Below are 19,065 nucleotides of genomic sequence, written 5' to 3'. Positions count from 1 at the left end.
GTGATACGGTATGAAGTAAAGCAACTCACCTGTGATGTATTCTTGTCACAAATGTTTAACTAGGATATAACCAAACCTTTAGATCCAACTTCCAGCTTAGTAGAAACAAAAAATAGACATCATGAGGAAACACCACCATAAGGGAACAAGTCCAGAAAGTGGGCATTCTATGTAACAACTGGCCTGGCCTCTTCTGTGGGCCCAGGGAGTGGGGACTGTTCTAGATTTAAAGAAGTTAAGGAAAGAGATGTAACAACCAAATGTGATACATGGTCCTTGATTGGTACAAGCTTGAAGGTACACCTGGGAAAATTTGGAATGCAACTGGGAGACTGTGAATATGAGAATTGTAGTAGATGATGTTAGGGAGTTACCACTGATTTTGTTAGTTATTAATTTTATTAGGTATTATTACTTGAAGGAAACTGTTCTTATCTTTTAGAAATGCATAACAAAGTATTCAAGGGAAAAATATCCTGATATCTGTGTTTCACTTTGGAAATTGTGTGTGTGCGCACTGGGTGTGTGTACACACATGTGCATATACACATGAACTACAATGTAGTAAAAAGCTGTAACTTGTCATTTAAATCCAGGTGCTATACATATAGGTGTTTATCACACTATTCTCTCTACTTTTCTGTATTTAATAATAAAAAGTGAATTTTCCAGGCTCTGGTCTACGTGCCTTATCTTCTTATTCAATTCTCCCCAAAACACCACGAGAGCATCATGAATACTATTATTATCACTACTTTTAAGATGAGCAAACTGAGGCAAAAATAGTACTAATAATAAAAAGTGAGATAGATACATAGAGGGATAGATGGATGAAATCATAACTGCCTTAAATACCATTAAGTGAATGAGTATTCTCCTTCACATCAGTCTTCTAGTTTGTGCATCAAAACCACACTCAAATCCAGAATCTCATTGCATTCAGCAGCCATGTATCTGCAAAGCTTGGTCAGAAATCTCTGGAATCCCTTAGAGGGTAATATATGTAAGCTGGCAGACTGGCATCATGTTGGTGGAATAAACTTAAAACATTTTTGGCCTATTCACTACTGTGAACAGAAATACTGCAGTCCTTTTCCTGCTTAAAGTCAAAACTCAAATAACATATTCATGTTTAGATTTGTTAAAAAATGGAGAGATCTTTGCTGAGCTGGAAACATGGTCCTTATATACAGGGTGTGAAACTGGCCTCAACGTGGTTCAGAAACTTACATTCATAAAAGAGTTTTACTGGACTTCTTGTTTCCCCCATTTCCCATTTTCTGGACTTCTTCTGTTTCCCCTAGGTCTTCCCCAGATACAAAAAAGGAGTGGAATATCTCCAACACCTGGGAGAGTGGGAAAAGACTACAGTAGGATGAGGTCGGGAGATATCAAGTTGTGATGTAATGTGGATGTGTTGCACACAGACATATCCGGATTTGATCTTGCTGCCCCAACAATTGTAGACAGTAGCCCCTTTCACCCTCAAAAGTGACCTGGTTCAATGATAAATTATTTGGCCCTCCTAAATATACAGCAAGTGTCTCTCTGTGAGTTCTTTTGTGAACTGACCCTTGACTCGTCCGCAGTCAGTCCCTGTCCTGCCACCATCTCCTCCACCTTATAGTAATCCCGCTACATCAGTCTACTTGAAGGCGCACCATTGAGTTACACTCTCTCACCTCTACCGTCATGCATCTGCTGACACACCTGCCTAGGTTGCTGTCACATTCAGTCCCTGCCTTTCTCTGCCTGGCTGACTCCTTCCCTTCCCAGAGACTTAAGTCATCTACTCCAAGAGACTTTCCTAGATTCCATAGAGAAGAGTTGGGTCTTTCTCCTCTGTGTTTTGCACATAAATTTTAAGCAGGCTTTCATTCTCAGGGTAGTACAAGTGCCAACTCTGCAAGTCTCATGACCCTGACAGTGCCTCCTTAAATTTTGCACCTTAGGCACCTCACTTGCCTCATCATATCCTGGCCCTGGTTTCAGCATCTTCTATTTTCCACCATCATGACTGCACTGTAGAATTTGTTGTTCTCTCTTCCTGGTTGGAATGTGAACTCCTTTAGCTGATGGACCATGTCTTACTCATTACTGCAATCTCAGCCCCTGGTAGTGTGCCTGGCACACAGGAAGTGTTTGTAAATGATGGTTGAAGTAGGAGAGTGATGGAATAAGGTAAATGGTGTTGGAGACACACATGGTATGAGACTTATTAAACTATCAGGTACCAAGTGGCATCTTCTGGAGAGCTAGGAGAGGATTCAGAGATGGAAAAATTGCATGAAACATAAAATTCTCATCTGAAATATACCTAGTAACCAGATACTGGTGAACTGCTTAACAATACTGCTGGCCCTCTACAGAAACCTGAAAAAGGTTGCCGAGGTGCAAGGTCTTCTTCACCCTGCTTGTGTTGTGTGCCCATGATATCAGTTCAGAAGGAATGGCATGGGCTGGACTTTAGGAAGCCTTTTTCATGTGTCCATCATCATGCTTGGACTTTCACAAGGATTGTAGTATTTTCTCATCCCAACAGTGTCATGAAGCAAGAGTTCATGTCCCTGGTCTATGGGTGGGGAAAGCTAGAGATGTTGTGTAACTTGCCTGAAGCCACACAGCTAGGAGATGAATGCGAAAGAGCACTTCCAATATTTAGGGCAATTAAAATATGGTTATGCTATTTATAGCCGTGTTTCCCACCCCCTCCCCCAAAAAGTTGTCACAGACTAGAAATATCAATAGACTCAGGCAAGTATTTGAGCACCTACTCTGTGCTCTACTGTGGGTATAAAGTCCATGCAAGAAAACTTTGTTGGGATGGGGTGGGGAGAGAGGGAAGATAGATACTAAATCATTCATAGGTGGATTTAGAAGAGCAAATATATTCTCTTCAGGGGAGAGTGTATAAAAATTGAAGTACCATGTTTGCAATAATGCTAAAGCCGTAAGACTGAAGAACCCCAACAACAAAACTGTCTCCTTAAACTTTCCCAGAGACAAACACTTCTCCTGTATCGTGCCTATAACCTACCATAAGGTAGGTCTTTATGTGCGGGGGGAAGGCAGAAAATGAGATGATTGTGCAGGTAATTTTCAGAAGTAGCTGGCAATTGTTTTTGGTGAGTTTTCTTTTGAGGAAGGAGCATACTTTTGGGGCTAAGGAGCTCAGATCTCAACTTTATTCTCATATGTGTAAACAGAGTCCCAGCCCTCAACTAACAGACCTACTGAGGTATGACTTGGGGCCGCACACTTGGCCCATTTGATTTATTTCTTTCCTGGACAGACTCCTATTTTGTAGGAGCCCTGTGAAAACTTCAAAAGGACCATTAAGACTGAAACTTTTCTCAGTTCATTTTCAAATTACTCAGTCATCGTTTCCAAAAGCCAGTGACAGGAGAGCTCAAGTGATTTCAGTCAAGTTTTCCCCACTGAAGCCCTGCTTTCTATGACAGAGTTACAAATGCTTTTAGCTCCGCTTTGCATACATTGTAGAGAACTTCTTGGCAGGGTCTGTAAAGTGTGCTTTCATATTCTTTGGATTTCATCTTTGTAGCACGGCCTCATGGAAAAACATCACATTCCAAGTGTGACTGGGAAGTTTCATTCACCACAGCGGTTGCCAGTAACATGTGGGGAGTTTATTGTCCCTCCAGCGAGCTCATCAAATCCAAACAAAATGTGTTCACTGTAATTTTAGCTGATTCATTTCCATAAGATGCAAGCTGATGCTATTTACTAGATACCCAAGACCAATTTAAGTCTAAACTATGGTGGAATTAAATATACAATCGTTTTTAACTCAGTATGTATCATTAGAGTCTTAGCAGGAAACAAACGGCACACTCAAAAGGGTTTAACTGAATATAATTTTGTGAAGAGAGTTTTTAAGAGGCACGGGCACGGTTAAGGGAATCTACAGGGAATGATGAGGCACTCAGGACTTGTCAATATCAGGAAACTCTTACTGCCCCAGGCAGAAGGGACAAGGGGAAAGACTTAGAGGCTGAAGCTGTGGAAGTACCTTGGAAGGCCCAGCAGGACCTGTAACTGTAGAAATGAAGCATGGCTCAGGACAGTAAGGCTGGGTGGAAACAGGAGAATAAATTCCTCAGCCTCTCTCCCTGCATCCTCAGATCATTTACTGGTGGCCCCCAGCCAGCAGCCAAAGAGCAAGGGAGACTAGGAATATTCATCATTGAGGTCCTCTCCTGGGAGTCCATGACAGAGAAGGGAAGAAATTGTCTTGGGGTAGCCTGTACCAACCAACTTCAGATTTTACTCTGAGACATAGAGCGGCATAGCAGAATGATCATAGGTTTAGATGTCAGAAAGATCTGTATTCAAATTCTACCTACTAATGGTCAGATCTTGGGATCTTTTCTGGAGAAAACCTGTTGGAGAGCTTCAGAAGAGTTCAACTTACCTCTCTGAGTTTCAGTTTCTTCATCGAGTAAATGGAAATAATAACTACTTACCTACCTACCTAATTGAGATATTGTGAATATTAAAGAAGTTGCCCAAGTGAAGGAGCCTGATACCATGCTTAACATATGGAATGTGTTTGGTATTTGTTGATTTCCTCCAATTAGCCATCTATCAGTTATCCTTGTATGGTGAGATGTCTACTACATGAAAGTTGGAGAACCAGTCTGACCATTTTTATCTTACTGAGTTCTTGCTGGGAATCCCCTGTTGACTCATCACTGGAGCAATGGGTGGTACTGTGTTGTTCCTGGAAACCTGTTTATTGGGGTCCCCCTGTCAGGAGAGAACCAACCATCTGGCTGGTGTCATTTCTGGCAAGAAAACCTGTTGGGACATCTTCAGGAGAATTCCAATTTTATCTCTCTGTAGGGACACTGGTTCTAAGGAACTGTTCCCTGAACTGCTGTACAAGTCTTCACCATTTCTTTAACAAGTTTAATTCCCCATCCATAGACTGATGCTCAAAACCTTGTCCTTCCTCCTAGTATGCATTAGCTGTTGACAAGGCATAGGCTGCTTTTCCAAGAACTTGACCAATTCAGTTCCTGATAGTGAGGGCCATGTCTTTCTTGGCTGAAGCTACTAGGGTGGTTTTGGTTTATTGTTACTTGCTGTTGTTAATGTTTGCTAGTTTTGGAATAGGTGGGAATGTTTAGTTACTTGTGAATTTTGACCGGACCCTTGGTGATTGAAAAATAACCACAGGAGTCATTCATTTAATTTCATTTGGTCAAACTAGCATTTATCCACTGGGCTTAATCACTGATTCCCATAGTCATTTTGTAAATTAGTGTCCTATTTTCAGTTGAGGAAACTGAGGCTCAGCTAGATGGGGTGACATGTCCAGCTGGTAAGAAGTGAAGCTGGGCTAGAGACCATAGTTCTGTCTGAATCAAAGCATAGAACTCTGTTTATCTTTAAGATGGCTACGGAGAGTCAACTGCAAGATTTTCATTCAGCTCAGCTGTGGCCATTTAAAAATAAAAATCACAGGCTGTGAGTTTCCTCATGGCAAGGGATAAGTCTTAATCATCTCTTTTCGCTGCTGACCAGGGTCCCTGCCACAGAGTGGATGCCTGATTAATGTTTGCTGAATGAAAAAATGATTGACTGAATGAATCATCGATACAAAGATATTATTGTCTCTGTGTCGCATTTTTCTAATTCATATTTATATTTCATTTGACAGTGTTCGCAAATTGCATAATTTCCCCTTCAGCATAACTTGCAGCGTGGAAATGCTTCCATATGCTAGATGTTTCCCCTCATTTGACTGAGGGAGAAAAAAGACTAAGGAAAACATCACATAGTGGCTAAGCATCCATATAAATACAAGTTACAGCATGTAGTCTTCATGAATGGTGTATTTTAGAAGGGTGATTTTGCAAAAATATTGAAGTAAACATTTAATTTGGATTGATATTTGTTAGGAAAATGTTCTCTTGCAGCTAAATACAGTTTTATATTAATTCACTATGTTGTAGAGGGTATAGGGTAGGGGAAAAGAGAATGGGTCCCAGAGCAACTGCCTGTATTCAAACCCAGACTCCATTACTTAATAGCTATGTGAACTGGGCAACTTATTCAGTCTATCTGTGTCTTAGTTTAACTCCTTTATAAAATGGGGATAAGAATACCATCTCCTTCATGAGAAGGTTGAGCAAGTTAAATGAGTTAGTACAAGAAGTATTCTTAAGACTGCGCTTACTGGCAAGGCTTAATAAATGTTATTATCCCCAACTGCCATGGAGTCTAGCTTAGAAAAGACAAATCTCTTTCACCTCTCTGTCCTCATTATCTCTACCTTATTTCAGGGGCTGATCAAGTCTTGCCTGACTTTCTTTAACGTCCAGCTCACCCTTCACATGGGGCCTGGAGTGGATCCTTGAAGACTCACATTAAACCAGACCCTTCATCTTCTTCAAGCAATGTCATTATTCCCTATCAACTTCAGGACTAAGTACAACCCCTTAGCATGATATTCAAGGTCCTTCATGAACTCATTCCTTTTTCCTCCTCTGGCCTCATCTCTCATCACTCCCACATGCACACTATACTACAAGTAGCAACAAATGCCCAAAGGAAAAAGTTATACTGGCTTGAGGAATAAATAATACTTGAGTAAGATGAGTGAGCAGCTAATTTTGCCCATGGACTCATAGAAGGCTTCAAAGAAGAGGTATTTCAGTTGTATCTTGAAGAATAAGTTGATATTGGCCAAGCAAGGTAGGGTAGAACATGATTGGGTGGATCACCTGGGCTGAGGGAAGGATCTGTGCAGTGGAACAGAAAAACAAGGTGTATTCATAGCATGAGAACTTTTCTAATACCCAGTGGAATAAACTAGGGGATACTTAAATGTGGTAGGAAGGGAGAGGGGAGCATCAAAAAGGGCCCTTCAATCTGGCATGAATGCCTGGATGGAATAGTGATGTTGTTATGGAGATGAGGAATATAGAGGAGAAGGAATGTGACGTGTTTGTGTGTATATGTTTTGAATTGGAAATAATAGGTATCTGTTTTTACACATGTGTACAAAATCCACCTGGGAATATTCAGTTCTAAGCTCCTGATCTTGTCCTTCATCCCAATCCCCAGACCTATTTCCCAGCAAATTTCCCCTTCTTGGTAAATGGCAACTCTATTCTTTAGAGTCTCCCATGATTCCTCTCTCTTAAATCCTATTTTTGACCCTTCAGCAAATTCTGTTGGCTTTTTCTTCAAAATATATACAGCATATGACCATTTCTCACCATCTCACCACTACCACTCTCATCAAAGCCACCATCATCTTTTATGGGATTATTGAAACAGTCTCCGAGACTGCCTCCCTGCTTTCCATCTTGCCTTCCTTCAGCCTATTCACAACCCAGCAGCCAGAGCGGTGCTCATAAAAAGAAGTCAGATCATGGTGCCTCTGTCCATAGCTTCTCAAGGACATCCCGCATTACTCAGAGTAAAATTCCAAAGTATTTACAGTGGTGGTTTGCATGACCCAACCCTCCCAACCCATGACCCCTCTGTTACTCAGACATCCTCTTCTTCTGCTGCAGGCCTCTCTGGCACCATGCTGCCTCCCTGGGCTCCTTCATGTGTCTCAGACATGCTTGGTGTGCTTCTGCTTATGAGGCTTTCCAATGACTGTTTCCTTGCCTAGAATGGCCTTTCCTCAGATGCCCATCAAATCAGCTCCCCCACCTCCTCCAGGTCTTCACTCCAGTGTAACCCACCCAGTGAGGCCTCCTCCGGTTACCTTTTCTAAACTGGCTGCTCCCTATTACCTATGACCTCTCAGTCCTTCCTCCACTTCTCAGCACTTTTTTTTTCTTTAGTATGTATCACCATCTATCAGACTCTCTATTTTACCTTTAGATTTTATCTGTTGTTTGTCCCCCCCCCCCCACTGTCTTGCATCTATAATTTATGTTCCCTGATGGCACTGATTTCTGTATTGTTCTCCTCTGTGACTAGAACAGTGTCTGACCACAGTTGCTCAGTAGATTTTTGCTGAATGAAAGAATAAACCTAGGTGGGAACTAAAGCAGGGTGTTGCTGCAAGAATCTGGTACTCAGCAGGCAGATCAATGTTAAAGGTAGATTTGGGATTTCTTAGCAGTGAGGTGACAGATATGTGGGAATAGCTAAGACAGACCAAGGGAAAGATATTTAGTGAGATTCAAAAAAAACCCATAAAATTTGGGAAAAATAATAATTAAAGACTGTGCAGATGAAGTGGCAGAGTTGTCTTTGTTCCACCAGTTATGAGCTTTATGACTGGATGATTCTTGGCCTTCATATTTTCAAGAGTAATTGGAAAAAAAAGATCTCCACTTCAGAGAGCTAAGAGAATTGGCCAATAAAATGTATAGAAATCAGTTAGCAAAAGATAACAAAAGAATAAAGCTTGTTTTTGTTATTGATACTGACACCATTATTATTATCAAAATCAAGCAAAGAATGCTGAAAAATAGAAGTAGGAGAGCGCAATGAAGATAAGTGAGGAGAAATCTTTAAGAGAGAGGGCAGTAAACTCTGTAGATGTTGTTAGTGGTCAAGGCTGTGTGTCTGTATCCTAAGACGTATATAAGGCCCTGGGGTAGAGCTATTTGAGAAAACAGTTTCACTAGAATCCAAAAGTCATAATCCTGTATTTTAAAATGAGCTGATGTTTTGTGGAAAATAACCATAATTGTCCTAGAAAAAAAATCAAATAAAAGCAAAACAAAACAACATTGGGCCCTCAATTGTGTCCAGCTGATGAACGTAGGAACATGGTGACCCAAAAATTTGCTTCTCTCTGGTCTTTGGGAGATTTAGTTGCTCACTAGTCAGACCAGTTTGCTAGTTTTATGAGGTTAAGCTATTGTGCAATGCTGTTTAGTGGCTCTGTGGGTGTTTATTTACAAATGGCTGCCATTTTGATTTATTGTCTGTCAAATTATAATTATTGAGGATGGAGTTAATTGTCATTTTAACCATCTGGTAATTACCCACTGTGCTTTTATGTGGTGACAAATCTGTCCTTTAGATCAAAATTGGAAGGTTCATAAGATATTTCACTTCCACATTCTTCTCCATTCATGTCTTGTTCAAAATAAATGATTAGTAGAAATTATCAATACCTTTTAATGTAATTTGTGGGCCGTCAAGTAAGTGAATTGCTGATTGTTGTGAATGTGTCTGAGTAGTAGGGCTGGTAGAACAAGAATCCAGTGATGTGAGTTATAGTAATTGAAATTAAAATAACGAGGCATACTCTTTCAAAGGTTGGCCTAATAAAAAAAATTAACAATGTTCCCAGTATCTTCCATGGTGCATCACTTAGAATGATGGTTTATAGCCCTCATTATTTGTTTGCGCTATTGTTTACCAAAAACCGCCTTACCCATGTGCCCTTCTGAACTTTCAGGACAGAATGCAGCAGTCAGCGAGTCATCAAGGCCTCAGTTACTTTGATTCAGGCTATGAATGGGATAGTTTGCTTGGCCCCTCTTTAGGATAGAACCAATGGGACCAAAAAGGAGGGGACATCTATAAGTCATAGGAGCTACATCCCTCCTCCCATTTTTGGTGTCTGGTCCCTTGTTTGTGTGCTTTTCCTTTTCTGGCTTTTCCCAGTGGGTACGTTTTCACATGTATTTGCTACATTAGTCGGCAGAGGATGAGGTGGTGGAGGCTTCCCTGTGAAAGCACAGTCTTGGGATGCTACTGTGGTCTAATCATCTTTTTTCTCTCAGGAAAACCATCAAGCAGGCATTCTGTATCCAGCTTCCTCTAACTTTCAGACTGGGGGGACAGAAGGTGGGGCACAGAGAGAGGAAGCTATGTCCCTAGCTCGTCAGTATTTTCCATGCAAAGTCACTTTCTAATTGACAGCTGCCATATTAGAGTCCTTGACATTTGCTCTGCAGTGAGACTCAGCCTGGACTGATTTCTATAACACCCCTTCTCAGCTAGAGAGCTGTACATCCATTGGGCCAGAGAAGACGTGTGAGGAATGTCTGCTTTCCTTCACTTTGTGGAATTCAGAATCAGTTAGTTGAGGAAGGAAAGCTCAGGGGCTAGAGGAGAGTACCTAGGACCGCTCTGCAGTTTGTCACCAGGCTCAGGCAGTTCCTGATTCCTCCTAAGAGATACTGACCTACCATAGAGGATTTCTACTTCTTGGGCAGTTCTCTGTGGTCAAGTGCCCGACATGACTTTCTATGCTCTCCCTTTCTCACTTAATCCCTGGGGCCGCAGCAAAGACCTCTTACCTGTAAGATCTCTTTATCTCTGGTACCTGTCCCCCTCCGTCTACCCTCCTTATTGCTACCTGAGAGAGTTCTCAAAATCCTTTTGGTGCTTCTTCTAAGAACCCAAAATGTTCACCATGGCATTCAGTGGCCTTTATCATCCTCTATCTATACCTCCAGTCTACTGTTTCTGCACTCCCTTTTGTTGGTGCATTTCAAGGCTTTTCCATTGAGGGTTCCCCTGGCTGCTATGTCCTTTCTCCCTTCATGTCACTCATCTGGAGTATCCCCAGTTATTCTTCCCAACTCACAAGTCAGCAGTTACCTCCTCAATGGAGACATCTATGATCACCCCCACTCCCCTGGAATTAATTCTTTCCTTCATTGTCTTCTATCTGTAACTTATATTTCTTTCTACTGGTGCTATATCTCTTCTTCTTCTTCTTCTTCCTCTTCCTCTTCCTCTTCCTCTTCCTCTCCTCCTCCTCTTCCTCCTCCTCTTCTTCCTCTTCTTCTTTTTTTTTTTTTTGCCTGTCTGTCTCCCTTCTCGTTCCTTAGGAGCAGGATCTAGGATGGACGTATTTCTGTCATCCTAGCACAGGAGCTAAATAAGAGTTGAATATATTTTTGTTCAATTATTTGCACATCTCCCATTCCTTAGCATAGTGTTGAGTATGCAGGGGGCACTAGATACATAGTTGCTGATGGATCTTTATTAAACATAGCTAAAATCTTGGCTAATGTTCTTGGTACTATTGTTAGAGTAGATAAGTTTCTGTATGGAAAAATAAGAACTGGCTTCATGGAGAAGAAGTTGACCCTTTTCAAGATATACATGACAGCTGCTGATTGGAATAAAAGACAGATAATCATATCCAAATGGAAAGAAAAAAGAAGGCTTTGGTTTTGGTTACGAGAAAACATTTTTTTACTAAATGTTAAGGAAATGGGATATGCATTTCTTTTTTATGGTCAGTGTATATTTTTCTTTTATATGAGATTTCTGTAGCACTCAAAGGAAAATTTTTTACCCTCTCCCCCCCCTTTTCCTTCTTTTCTTCCTATAAAGATAGGCAACCTTGTGCAAACACAGGGGGCTGCTAACTTCTATAGAGAGAAAATAGAATCTGTTCTCATGTCAATACAGTCGCTCTGACGGCAGATTAAGCCATCTCATACCTAAAACTTATAACTGAGGTATACATTTCTGAGGAACTCTTCCCTTACTCATTGTGTCTGAGGAGCACTGGCTTTATTGGTCCAGCGTTCCAAGAGGCTAGTTCCCTGAGTGTCTGGGTAATTGTCATTCTTGGCAGGAATTGAACAAGGAGAGTATTTTCCAAAATCAAAACAGCTCCATAGGAAACTGGAACTGTTCTAACTTCTGTTTTGTTCTATTCTGATATCATCAAGAACTTTTTGAGGCAAAGGATACAGCTAAGTTCTAGAGTGGTTTGAAAATTGTACTAAAGAATGGATGATTCCTCAAGGCCCTGCCATTCTCTAAGAACCATTAATTACTGTCACGGTGGTTTACATGTATAGATCTAGTATCTTCATATTGGAAAAGTACTGCTCAATTTTTGCTTCAGTCTCAGGAGAGGAACTGCAGCCTTTGTACCTCCTATAGGAAACAGTTGAGTGAGAATTTAATGACAGGTGCGCGGACAGAAATGTTCTGGTCAGCTTTAGATTCTCCCATGGTCTTTCTGATATTGAACCCTGTACTTGAGCACAAAGCCTCTTCTTGTTTTTTTTTTTAATTGAAGTATAGTCAATTTACAATGTTGTGATAGCTTCTGATGTACAGCATAGTGATTCAGTTATACATATAGATATATTCCTTTTCATATTTTTCATTATAGGTTATTACAAGATATTGAATGTAATTCTATGTACATACAGTAGGACCTTATTGTTTATCTATCTTATATACAGTAGTTAGTATCTGAAAATCCCAAACTCCCAATTTATCCCTCCACACCCCCATCCCCTCTAGGTAACCGTAAGTTTGTTTTCTGTATCTGTGAGTCTGTTTCTGTTGTGTAAGTAAGTTCATTTGTGTCATTTTTTTCAGATTCCACAAAGAAGTGATATCATATATTTGTCTTTCTCTTTCTGGCTTACTTCACTTAGTATGATGATCTCTAGGTCCATCCATGTTGCCACGATTGGTATTATTTCATTCTTTTTTGTGGCTGAGTAGTATTTCAGTGTGTGTGTGTGTTTGTGTGTGTGTATCACAACTTCTTTATTTAATCTTCTGTCATTGGACATTTATATTGCTTCTGTATCTTGGCTATTGTAAATAATGCTGCTATAAAAAATTCACAAGTGGTAAATGCTGGAGAGGGTGTGGAGTAGGGAGAACTCTCCTACACTGTTGGTGGGAATGTAATTTGGTGTAATCACTATGGAAAACAGTATGGAGATTCCTTAAAGAACTGAAAATGGACTTACCATATGATTCAGCAGTCCCACCCCTGGACATATATCTGGAGGAAATTCTAATTTGAAAAGATAGAGAGCCTCTTCTTTATCCCGTTTGTTGCAGTGTCAACACAGAAGTTAAAAAGAGAAGGAATGAATAGAACAGAACAGCATGCTTAAATTTCTCAGTAGAAAACAGACTATCACGTCTCTTTTCCTTAAAGTGATAGGTCCTAAAAGCTTGAGGAAGCAGCATTACTATACCTGGTAGGAACACGTTGCTTTTCGTTCTGGCCAAGGCGTGGTGGAAAGAACACTGATCTTAGAGTCAGCGGACTGGGGTCTAGTTCTTATTTGGAACTGACTGGTCATATCATCTTGGATAATTCACTTCTTTTCTCTAGCTTCAGTTTTCCTCCTAGGTATAATGAGGTGATTGCTAAGGCTTCTGCCAGGTCTGAATTCTCTGAGAGGTTGAAAGCGACAGGAGAATGGGTGAATCACTTGGTGAACCTCTTAAGTCCTGTGCACACACACCCAGCTGAGTATCTGCCAGGAAGTCTCATCTTATCACCACTTTTGAAATCTACTCTCAGGGCCAAATAATTGTTTGTACTCATCGAATTAGTAATTTCTCTCCCGAGAGTTTATCGTAAAGAAATGAACTCCTTAGGAGGGAAGGAGAAGTTACATTAACAAAAAATAAGTTGCTTTGTTGTATAATTCAAAATTTGATTCAAGCATAATGTGCAACAGTAGGAGAATGGATCAGGATAGTTGGTGGGCCGTTTCAAAGTCCTGAGGACTACACGGAGAAACACTTCTAATGACACAAGAAAGCAAAATGTATTTGACCTGTGGATTTCAAAAGTGTATATGGACCAGAGAAAGCTAAGAGGAGTGAATGTCTGTGATCTACCCTGTACGGATCAGATGCTATACTAGGCATTTGGTTACATTAATTGTCTCACATATTCTTTTGAACAGCTGTGAGGATAGGTTACTAACCAATATACAGATTAGGACCCTCAGGCTGAGAAATGACAGTCCCTCTCCAAATCACCATTGCTGCTAATGGGTTAGTGCTCAGGATTCAAATCCAGGTACAAATGATTTTTATTATTCATGGTAGTTGTGGTCTGTAACGTCTCTGTGAACTGAATTAGTAAATCTGAACTATGCCCCTAGGGGAAATTCAGCCTGTGAGGTTCCTATGAGCCTCTGGGCACAACATTTTCATCAACTAATCAGTACATACATAACCTTGTTTTATGTATATTTCTATTTAAGGACACCTTATTTAATACATATTGTTGATTCCTTAACACTGAACTCAGAGCCAGTAGCACTGTAACTCATGACTGGATGAAGCTTATCTAACACATGTAGTTTCTCGGGAAGGCACATCATAGCTTTCTGCATTTAGGAACACTAGACAGCACTTAAGCACTGTGCTTGGGGGCCACTGTAAACAACAAAATCATCTGCAAAATGTACCAAGATGTGAGAAACATGGCACCAAATAGACTGCAAATAGGACAGTTGTTTACAGTGTGAGAGCTGAAGAAGGCAGACTCTCACTTTGCTCAACTTCAGCTGGGAATGGATGCATCAGCCAACTCAAATTTTTCACTGCTCTGCACATGTCTGTGAATGACCATGAAATGCCTTGAGTATTGTTTGGGGGTTACAAAGAAATTTTAGGAAGTAGGTGAATTCACAAACATGGAATCCACGAATAATGAGGATTGGCTGTACATTCATTCATTTGGTAAATATTTATAGTGTATCTGTCATGTGCCAGACCCTGTTCCAGGCACTGGGGATTTAGAAGTGAGCAAAACAAAGCCCTCATGCTTGTGGATCTAATATTCTGGGGAAGGGTTAAATGCAGGTAAATACATCATGGTCAGATGTTGACAGTCTGTAACAGACAGGTTAAACTCAGAGGGGATTAGGGAGGGTTGGGTGGAGGGGTTGCTATTCATTCTGGGTAGTCAAGGGAAGCCTGAGAGACAACATCTGAACAGATGCTCAAAGGGATCAAGTCATGGGGACCTGAGTGGGAAGAGCAATCCAGGAAGTGGGAGCGAGAACTGTAAAGATGCTGAGCAGGGGGCCAGTATCGCTGGAGCTGTGATGGGAGAGGAGATCAAGGTGGGCGGGAAAGTGATGCTGAGCTCTCTTACTTCAAAACCTGGGCTCTTGGAAGGAACAGGTTATGAAGATGCAGGGCAGCAGCACTGGGACACTTCCTAAGTTGTCATAACATCGGCAAAAGAAAACACCCTTGTGCATTTTCTCTTGAGAAGGGCTCAGGTAAGGGCCAAAAAGAGGTTCTTTGCAGAGGGATGCAGACGTTGCCAAGCTCCTTCAGACTTCTGCTTCATTTGAGGCTTGGTTGCCCGGCTTCGGGAAGTAACTTAAAATTAGCCTGGACTTGGGTGGGATTCTTTGGGAGATAACATGGCCCAGGGCTGCAATATCGAGGACAGTTTCATCAGCATTTGTGGTACATCCGAGGAGAGTCACAACAAACAAATCATCCCCCGGACAACAGGAGGAGTGGAGGCGGGACCCAAGTCCACACAGTGAGAATTAACTTGTGGAAAAATGCTGCTCATCCTTTGCCGAGTTCTGCTCACAATGCTTGTGAGAATAGCAGTACTGTGGCCCAAGCTGAAGCCAGCTGCAAACACCATCTGGAGTTAAAGTCCTGAGACTCAGTCCTCATGCTGACAGGGAAACTGAGGCCCAGAGAGGGACGCGGGTGGGCTTCCAATCAAACACCAAGGGAGCGGCTGGTCCAGGGCTGGAATATAGTTTTGTCACCAAACTGTCATTCTAGACAGTTAAGACTAGAATTTAGGAGAAGAAATCTGACAGAATTCCCAAGTTTGCAGAGAAGCCATTGATTGTACAGCTGCTGTGTGTGCCCAGGTCAGCTCAGTGAACACCTTTTTTCCCCTCAACCTGGCCATTCAGCATCTGGCTCTGGGAATGCCCTGTAGACATTTATGTGGCTGTGATGTGATTAGTCCCAAGAGAAATGTTCTCAGTCAGCAAAGGGTGTAGGTAGGAGAGAGTCAAGGGGAACCAAAATCCTGTTCCATGTTCTCTAGATCTAGTGGGGGTGAATCCTTCTGCAGCTTTTGTATGGAGGTCTTTGGTTTGTAGCTCTCTGGCTACAGGTTTCTGCCAATCCTCTATGAATCACTAAACTCCAAAAGAAGTTGAATGTGATTGGTTAGAAATAGTGGTGAGCTGGTAAACCAGCTCTGAGTAGGATGGGGAAAGGAAGCCCTGATCTGTTAGATTTGTCAATACCTGTGGTGTAAATACTGTCACCGTGGTGGATTTCAAGCCATCAGTGGTTTAAAAAAACAGGCCTGCAGAATTCCTGAAAGTTTAAGGATCAGCTGTCATGAGACTGCTCCAGCCGTCTCCTGCAAGCCTTCACAGCTCTCCAAAGCAAGGGGACTGGAGGGCAGGGCCAGGGAGAGGAGTTGTGGTTGATCCTGTTTAGTTCTGTGAGGTCAGACCTCGCCTGACAGAGTGTGTCTATTTTCAAATCCTAAATTACGAGGGACATTGACAAATTGAAAATTGTTCAGAGGGTTGAGCAAGAAACAATCTCATCTAGAAAAAGCTGTTGGGAGAGAAAGCTGTTGCTAGGATGAGAATCCAGAATTAAAAAGAAAAACACAGGATATTCTGGTCATTGTTTTCAAATCTCTGTAGGGCTGTGACTTACTTGTTCTGGGCATGAGGGAAGGTGTCCAGAACTGGGAAGCTGATTCCAGCTCATCATAATAACTTTTTGATAAAGCTGCCCAAAGAAAGGCAAGGCTGCGAAGTGCTGTGGTGACCAGAGGCATGAGAGCAGATGTGGGGCAACCGCTAGGTGGGGCTGTGGCAGTGGGCACACCAGGGCCCCTTGCAGGCCATGGGGGCCGATCCTGCCACGGAGTCCTCTTCCTTCTCCTTGCATTTCACTAGTTTCATCCTGTTACTTTCTGTTCCTTTTCTCTCTTTTTCCTCTTCCCTGACTTACTTTCTTATATTTACCTGGCGTAGCTCCCTCCTTGAACAGTGACCTCTGCATCTTTCCGAAGAGAGAAGCCCAGAGCTTTCTCCTGACCTCTTACATTCTACGAAGAAAGTACAAGCCCTCCCCCCCCCCCATTTTTCTCTGCTTGCTTTTCTGTCTTTCAACGTTCTCAGCTCCACATTTGTGACTGAAGAAGGGCAAATAAACAAATTGAAACTGAAACTGTGCGCTGGCCATAAAGTGAGGACATCTGGGAGGCTTGCAAGGAAATTTACATGCTTGTCGGGTTTCAGGTTACATATTTTGTGTTGCTTGGTAACTAGCCCCACAGTTTCCTTTCATGCTTTATTCTCCCTATCCCTTGTTTATAGTGTAATTACCACTCTGACATCATAATCCCCCATTGAACAGCTGTCAGGGGGGCCCAGCTGCTGAGTAAACAGGGCTTTACAATCTCTCCTGCCACAGGCTGGTTTACTAAATAGATCAATATTTGGTTTGTAGGCACAGGGATTAGGAGGTGGAAGTGTCTTTTGAAAAAGCCCTCTCTCTTCCCAGGGCCTCCAGTGCACCTGAGAATGCTGGAAAGAAAAGCCAGGTTCATGGACAAAAAAAAGAATCACCCAGGCTGCTTTCACCTGCCCACAATTTCCCAAGGAGCAGCTTGTCTGTAAGAAGTGAGACCTTTTTGAGAATTAGTGATGTCTTAGGTTCTTTATTCTAATGCTTAGAGAGTTCTACTTTCTTCCCTCTCTCTCTGCCTCCCCCTTAGCTCTTCTTTCTCTGTCCTCAATCCCATTTGATTTAATCTTTCTAAATGGATATTATAGCCTCAGGGACTAAAAGAATGACACATGGATAAACAGGAACTAAGCTCCTGAAGTTTTCCCCCTACCTCCCACCACTCTCTCCACCCCACTCCGGGATTAGAAGCTCCACAAAGAAAGCAACCTCTGAGGTTTCTTTGTCAAACTAGAGATTCCTGGTTGAGAGTTTGGGAAAAGATGATTTAAATCTTTCCTCCCCTGGGTCAGGAAAGTCTGACTCAAATACATGTAGAAGCAGAGAACTTGGAGCACTGGCCTGAGCATCAGGATCTGTGAGTTCTAACCCTGGTGCTGCTCTCACTTGCTCTGTGTCCTTGGACAAGTCCCTTGTGGATGCAACATTGAATTGGGCTGTAAGGATCTCCAAGGTCTTTCCCAGGGAGGCAGGGTGGAGTGTCAGATTTAGCCAGCCTCAAAAGCTGGTCCTGGCAATAATTAGCTGCAGAGCCCTTCAAACCACAGGAAACTCCTTGGAGCTGCATTTGCCTAACTGTAAGGAAGGGGAGAGTTAACTCATGGCTGTGAGGATTACATGAGATAATATCTGTAACACACCTAGCTGGAGGCAGGGATACTCGGGTGTTTTTTTAAAGATGACATTGTGTAATTCCTATAAAACCAAATGATGACAAAGAGAGGCTTGGAGGTAAAAAGAAGAAGGAAAGGGAAGAAAAAGAATTTTATAACCATCATTTGTATAACCCATCCACAGCATACAAACTCCCTTCCACATATGGTCTCAAGTAATCCTCACAGCGATTTGAAGAGAAAAGCACCACATTTATTGATCTCTTAGAGTGGGCCGGTTGTTGTCCTGGCTTTTCGTAAACATCACCCCCCTTGATCTTCATAAAAATGGTAGGTTCTTATTTTCCCTATCTTGCAGATAACTGAGGTTTAGAGAAGTGAAATGATCTGCCCAAGGTCACCCAGCTGGTGAGTGTAGGACCCACTCTGATCCATCTGGTGCTAAACCTCTTATGTTTCCCCACTGACACAGCAGTGGCCAGATCAACGTGGAAAGGGAGGCAGCAAAACAACGAGGTGCTAAAAGTTTATGACTAAGGAGAAGGAAAAAAATATTTTCACAACATCCAATGCTTCCTTCACAGTTTTCGTGCAGCACCATAGTGCTTTCCTGGTTCACTTATTCACAAATAATTATGATTGGCGACTGAAAAATAAACACGGCGACTGACTGCTGTCCCTTGGACTTTGGGCAACTTCTTTTTGACAGGCAATTGTAAAAGGCCACTACATCTGTAAGTGTCCCTTGAAGGCTGCATATACTCAGAATGGAGGACAGACCAGGCTATGGTGATGGTGGGGGAGAACTCGAGTTCAGACAACCTACAGAAATCTGGTTCCTGACTTTTCTGTTCAAGGAATAGCACAGGCATCCTGTCATTCCTCTAATCTCTCTGGCTGATGGTTTTCCCTTTGAAAGACTGTATGGTTTCAGTTCAGTTTCATATAGATCTGTGTGTAGATTTGTACAGTGATAACATTCCTCTGTGCTAAGTCTGTC

The 19,065-nt window shown here is 42.0% G+C and overlaps 1 long non-coding RNA gene across 8 annotated transcripts in view; it reads left to right on the top strand.

Annotated features, from left to right (window-relative positions):
* LOC140696123 (uncharacterized) overlaps positions 1-19,065 on the top strand; it is a 673,002-nt gene that overhangs the window by 405,265 nt on the left and 248,672 nt on the right. Inside the window, exon 7 of one of the 8 annotated variants that reach the window (XR_012072177.1) lies at positions 1,305-1,490. The exons of the other annotated variants lie outside the window; for them this stretch is intronic. This is a non-coding gene — a long non-coding RNA (uncharacterized lncRNA). Of the gene's footprint in view, positions 1-1,304; positions 1,491-19,065 lie in introns of those variants that run through there. 8 annotated transcript variants of the gene reach the window in all.

This window comes from Vicugna pacos, chromosome 4 (assembly GCF_048564905.1).
Source record: "Vicugna pacos chromosome 4, VicPac4, whole genome shotgun sequence".
Classification (NCBI taxonomy): Eukaryota; Metazoa; Chordata; class Mammalia; order Artiodactyla; family Camelidae; genus Vicugna; species Vicugna pacos.
Note: the sequence above shows the minus strand (reverse complement) of the source record. Positions and strands in the feature narration are given on the sequence as shown.